This window comes from Mastomys coucha, unplaced genomic scaffold, assembly GCF_008632895.1.
Source record: "Mastomys coucha isolate ucsf_1 unplaced genomic scaffold, UCSF_Mcou_1 pScaffold23, whole genome shotgun sequence".
In the NCBI taxonomy this organism is placed as follows: Eukaryota; Metazoa; Chordata; class Mammalia; order Rodentia; family Muridae; genus Mastomys; species Mastomys coucha.
The window spans coordinates 45787145-45793308 of record NW_022196906.1 but is presented as its reverse complement, the minus strand read 5'-3'; the positions used below and the strand labels follow the sequence as shown (position 1 = coordinate 45793308).

The 6164-nt window shown below is 42.2% G+C and overlaps 1 protein-coding gene across 1 annotated transcript in view; it reads left to right on the top strand.

The window, feature by feature from the left end:
* The window catches only part of LOC116073613 (atherin-like), a 7564-nt gene extending 1689 nt beyond the window's left edge, over positions 1 to 5875 (top strand). The window contains exon 3 of the mRNA XM_031345692.1: positions 5853 to 5875. The gene's annotated coding sequence lies outside the window, so the exon portion shown is untranslated. The remainder of the gene's footprint in view (positions 1 to 5852) is intronic.
* Positions 5876 to 6164: the final 289 nt, after the last annotated feature.

Below are 6164 nucleotides of genomic sequence, written 5' to 3'. Positions count from 1 at the left end.
AATAATAATCAACGGGCTTTTGAAACAGACCAGGGTTAAGTAGTGCTCGAACTTTGCAGGGCTGGCTGCTGGTGCAAATGATTCAGTAGGTGGCATTCTTCCCTTGGAATCAGAACTAGGGTGAAAAAAAAATCACTGAGGACATCAATCTGTGATGCTAGGTGGCTATGGATTTGGCTTATTTTCGTGACAAGGAAGAGAAGGAAAAAAAAAGAAGTTCGTTGCAGTTTGGGCGGCTATTGGGGCAGGTTATAAGGAACAGAACTCTGGTGGGCAGTGTGCCAAGCTAGGGGATGCTGGCCAACACACACCCACAAACACACACCAACACAACCACCAAAATCTAAGATTGTTTGCTGTGGAAATGTACCGCTAATTTTAGTCACTGTCACACTACATTGTTAAAAGGAAGCTTAATAAATCTCATATATGGTTTATATATATCTGTGAATTGGGGGTACTACAACTGTGGCCCTTGTGCAGAGAAAGAACTTCGCCCACTAATTTATAGGTTGTGCTTAAAGAGGGCTTTGCAGTTCTGTTCATTCACTTGAAACCACCCTCAGGCTCCTTAATCTCTAAATTCTTTGGTGAATGGACACCCTGACTTTTCTTAATCTGTCTCATTTTTTTTTGTTTGTTTCAATTCTTTTATCTCCAAATAGCTCACTTAGCTCAAAGAGTAACAGCCATCCAGACATTTTTATTCTTTGTCGCCGCCTGATACTTAAGGCAGGGTCTAACGTAATAAATGTTTGCTAGTTAAATGAACCGAGAAGACACAAGAATGATATGAGAAAGATCCAGAAGGGCCAAGCCAGAGCTGGCTGTCATTCAAAGAGCCCTGTGGACTATAAAGTATCTCTTTCTGATGAAGTAGCCAGTGTCCCAAATCAAGGTGCCCTGTTTTTCTCTGCAAAAGTGGAAAACTTTCACTGTTCATTTCATGTTTTTATTTCCAAGATGAAATATCTTGGGTTGGCACAGAAAATTGTCCTCTCCACGTTAAGTTTTGAGGCAAGGCTACTCAGGAAATGTGGGTTGGGACAGCTGACAGCAGAGACACATGTTTGATCACATCACTGCCCTGCTAAGGCATCTTTTGGTTCCTGGCTATGGGATGAACCAAAAATGCCATAGTACAGAATGAAAGGCGGACCCCCTGCCCTTACTTCACTTTCTTGCTGTTTCTTGTGTGTCTTTGCTTCTCACCCTGTTCTCTGTCACCTTGAAATCTTCATACTTCCCGAAGCCCACTTGGACTTTGGGCCTGTCCTTCATGTCTGGGAAATTTTCAGTCTACATCTCTACCCTCTGTTACTTTACACTGAAATGTCTAGTACCTAGGGCATAAAAGGTGCCTGGTAAATCGTTCTGGAAATCTTCAGGACTATCAGGAACTGACAAAAGCCTTCCTAGGTTTATCTCTTACCCATTTCCAGACACTCGGGCTTGAGTGTAGCTCCTGCAATTGCAACAGGAAGCCTTTGCTCAGTGTTTGCTTTATGGGAGATTGTGAGTATTTTACAGATGTAATTAACTCTTCTGTCTATATCGGATAGGGTGGGTTCATTTATTCCCCTATTTCACATATAAGACAACAGCAGGCCACGAGGTCATTGAACAGTGGTAACTTAGAAACTTAGAAACTGATTCAGCTTCAGAACCTGTGTTCTCCTAAACACAGCTCCCCATGCTGTGAAAAGGTTGGCTTCTCTGAGTAACTCACACCACACTACACCATTGTCATTTGTTATACTTGCTTTAAGAGGAAAAGTTGCATTTTCTCTCCTCTATACCATGCACCCAAGTATGCTGCAGTAATTTCTTACAACCTTTTACATTGGAATGGATCAACTCACAATTATATACAACCATCAGTCACTTCCACCATTCTGTCTAGTGTGAGGGAGATGTTATGAGGAAGACAGAACCCTGGACTAGTCCTTGTGGTGTTTAGACAATGAAATAATTTTCTATTCACAAGAATCCCTTTGCTATACGCAAGTGATACCATGACATAAAACTGATGATAAAGCAATTGAAGAATGGGAAGCGCAATTCCAGACACAAGCAAGCTGCACCTAAAGTACTGTGAAACAAGCCTTGAAGTAAAATGCTAAGGACAGTCAACACCTAGCATCTGGGAAGCTTCAGGAGCAGCCCTCAAGGGAAACTAAGAATGAAACCAGCATTCTGCCAACCATCAGAAAGGAATAATAGTGAAGAGACAAATACTGAAAAAACTCCCATGCAATATTTCTTCATATGCAGGACAATTACACCAGGCACTTGAGGAGCTCACAGGGATAGTCATTATAAATACAAGCTGCACACGGCAGTCATTTTCACTTGCTATCCAAATGCCCTTGACCCATGGTGCAAACTGATGGCCTGCAGTGGGAGTTCAGATATACATACTTTAAAAAAAATCATGTTGCCAAATTGAAAATTTGGCATATTTCCATATAATTCTGGGTTCTTTAAAAAATTAAGTTCTCTGAGAAATCAGCTAGGTCTATTATTTTAAGTCATCCAAAACCTTAGAGCCACCACTGAGAACTAACTGGTAAAGCAACGGAGGCAGAAAACTGTTGGGGTGTGGGGGAGGAAGATAGAGAATTCAGAGAAAATGAACAGTGCCAAGTTGGTTAATTTTCAAAGTCAGTATAATGGCTATGGAGAAATGGTGGCTGGAATCTTACTTAGACTGCAAGAGGCTAAGATGCACCTGGAAGAGGGAGGGGGAGGACTGAGACTTCTCTTTATAGATTAGCTGTGGACAGAAAGGAAAACAAGGCAGCCTCATCAGAGGGAGGAGGAGTCTGTTTATTACCAAAGCAGGAGGCAGATCTGCTCTGGGTGAAGAAGGGGAGAGGTGTTAATATTCATTGAGAGAATGAGGTCGGAGGAAACACTCGTATGGAAAGATAAAGTGACCAAGAAAGATAAGACTGGAAAATACTTATTATTTTTACAAACAGGAGCGTGTGTGTGTGTGTGTGTGTGTGTGTGTGTGTGTGTGCATCTATCCTATCTGGATCAGCTTAAGCAATATGAATGGGCTAGGGTTTTACAAGTGAGAAAGAATTGCACAGTGGATGTGCATGACTCTTCCTGGAGGTGTGTCTGGGTTGAAAGAGAAAGCAGAAACTAGAGAAGAGATAGTGATCTAAAGTGAATCGAGGAGAGCCAAGTGAGTTCATATAAATACAGAAGGGAAGGCGTTAGAGGTGACACAGCTGAAGACTGTGTGGGGCCAATGATGCAGGGCAAACCGCACTGATTCTATTACAAAAGAGAAGTAGGAAAGAATTGTGGGTAAGACAGAAAGCTTGGCTAACACATTGTAAGTAATCAAGGGCACTGCATAAGGAGCAAGGCTAGGGATTCAGGAAGCATTTCTACATCTTTGGGGATCAGTGAGTTCTGCAGAGAATGGAGGGAAGCATATGAGGATCAGAGAATAGATGGCAAATAGAATGCTTTAAATGAGCTCTGAAGAGTGAGCAAGGCCAAGACCTTGTTGCCTGCATAGTCAGGCAACCCGAATGAATTTATAATGGACTTACCTTCATAAGGCAGGGTTTCTCTTTGGGGATTCTGGGAGATAGACTAAATTCATTCATAGAAAGCTTAGTTTGTCAAACAGTGGGCATAACAATAGAACAAAAGAGTTGGGAATATTGGTTACAGAGTAGAAGCAGCAGACCTTGACCTGCTGGGCTTTCTCCTTGAAGATTACTGGCTTGTCTTTCTCCTGGTGTCCACATCAAAGAGCTTTGTGGCTTTATTTCTTCCCCCACCCCACCCCAAGCCCTGGAAACACTCAAGGATTTGCTCTCAATCATTCTAGTATTCTTAGATCTGTTGTGTATGGCTGTGGTCATACCACATGCTTGCATATAGTACTAACTAGGTTCCTTTTTTCTATGCCAGCTTCACAGTTGAGTATCCAAAAGACTCACCCACTTGTGAACATGTCTTCTTCATTGGGTGTAAAGTTGAAGTCATTAACTTCCTATCTCCTCCATCCCTCTCCTGTTCTTGGTCATGCTTGCCTTTGTGTGCTTCATAGTTCAAGCTTGATAGCCTAGGCTTCTCTTTTCTTTTCTTTTGTTTTGTTTTCTTTTCTTTTCTTTTCTTTTCTCTTCTCTTTTTAATATTGTTATTTTTAATTTTTTACAGTCCAGCTGTATCCCTGCTCCTGGACCCTACTCCCACAGTTCCTCATCCCATTACCCCTTCCCTTTGTCTTCAAGAGGATGCCCTCCCCCCAGCCAGGCCTCCCCACTCCCTGGAGCCTCAAGCCTCTCCAGGGTTAGGTGCATTAAATGCAGTCAACCACCTATCACCTAACTCCAGATCACTCACAGGCACAGTGTCACACTGTTGACCACCAAGTCTTCTGTTAACTTGTGCATTTGAGATGTTTTCTTTGTCTTTTTCTCTCGGCCATAACCAGAGAAAGTTTCTGAATTACTCCTAAAAATCTTTCTGCCCCTATTCATGAATGGGGGACATGAAAAAGGGTGTTCTTGGTGTTTCCTCAAAAACTTAAACCTAAATTACATTTGACTGAGCAATTCCATTCCTAAGTATATACTTCCAACAATTTGAAAACAATGACTCTAACACAGTGATTCTCAACCTTCCTAATGCTGCAAACCTTTATAACACACTTCCTCATGTTGTGGTGACCCCACACCATAAAATTATTTTCATTGCTTCTTGATGACTGTAATTTTGCTACTGTTAATGGATCATATTGTAAATATCTGTGGTTTTTTTTGATAGTCTCAGGCAATCCCCATGAAAAGGTTGTTCGACCCTCAAGTGGTTTTGACCCATAGGGTACCTGTACATTAGTGTTCTTAGCAACATTGTTCAAATATAAATGTGGTATATATATAAATAGAGTACTATTTGGTCACCCCAAGTAATGTAATTTTGATGTATGCTATGCAGCATGCAGCATGGTAGGTACCAACTGCAACCTTCAAATCTCCTCCCAGACCTTCCTCCATCTCAGGGGTGCATTCTTGTTCCTGTCTGAGCTATACTCAAACTGCCCTCATGCGCTCAATTCTGTATAGCAAGGGGATAACTGGATGGTACAGCGGCTGCTTCGAGCAGTCTGAGTGACAGCAGAGGGTCTTGTGATTGAGATGCTTAGAAGTCAGATCAAGATAAGGCATGGGGCGTTATTCATCTTCTTTTGGTTGTAATCTCATAAGAGGCTATTTACACAATGAACATAATCCCAGTCTAAGAGGTTTTAGGCCACAGAGGAAAAAGGATCTAGAGAAAGAAGAAAGAAAGATTCTAACAGGGGAGATGCTTGACACCAAAGCTAGAAAAAAATAATAATTTGGGGCAAGAATGTGAAGGATTATGGATTCTAATAAAAATGTAGATTGATTTTCTAGGAAATGTGGAAGAAGCCTGACATCTGTGGAATCCCTATCATGTGTTAGGTAGGCTGCATGTACATCACACATAATCATCAGTGATGCCAAGGAGGTAGTATTACAATCCTTTTTAAAGAATTTCATTATGTACATGTGTGTGGGTATATGTGGGTATGTGAATATGACTGCCAGGGTTCATGGATGCCAGAGGCATTGGATTCCCCTGGAGCTGGAGTTGTTAATTATAAGTTAGAGTGGGTGAATTAGAATTTGAACCCAAATATGATGGATTCCCAAGACTGATCAGATTTTAAATATGGAATATCAGAAGTACCACAGTAATGCTTATACCCAATCACTTAGCAGGGCATAACTTTGCAGGGTGGAGCAGAACTTTGGTTATTAAACACTACAGTAAACATTTGTCGATTTTCTCTCCAGTGACTTTCTAAGGCGGGACCAGCCAGGAGGCACAGGCCTCAGAAGTGGCAGGGCAGCTGGGACAGGATCCTTTCTACCTCTGTCTACACCTAGGAGGGACAGCAGATCCACAGCCCTCTCTGTACCTTTCCTGAAAGCAGAGAGCCTGTCTCCAGGGTGTGCTCTGACCTCAGGACTCAGGAGGGACAACCGACTGATCCACAGCCCCCTGCACATGGGTCTTACCAGAGGAGAGCTGATCTTGCAGAAGTGCTGACACAGGCTTACAGACCCACAGGAGAAACAAGCTCCAGCCAGAGACAGCAAGAACAT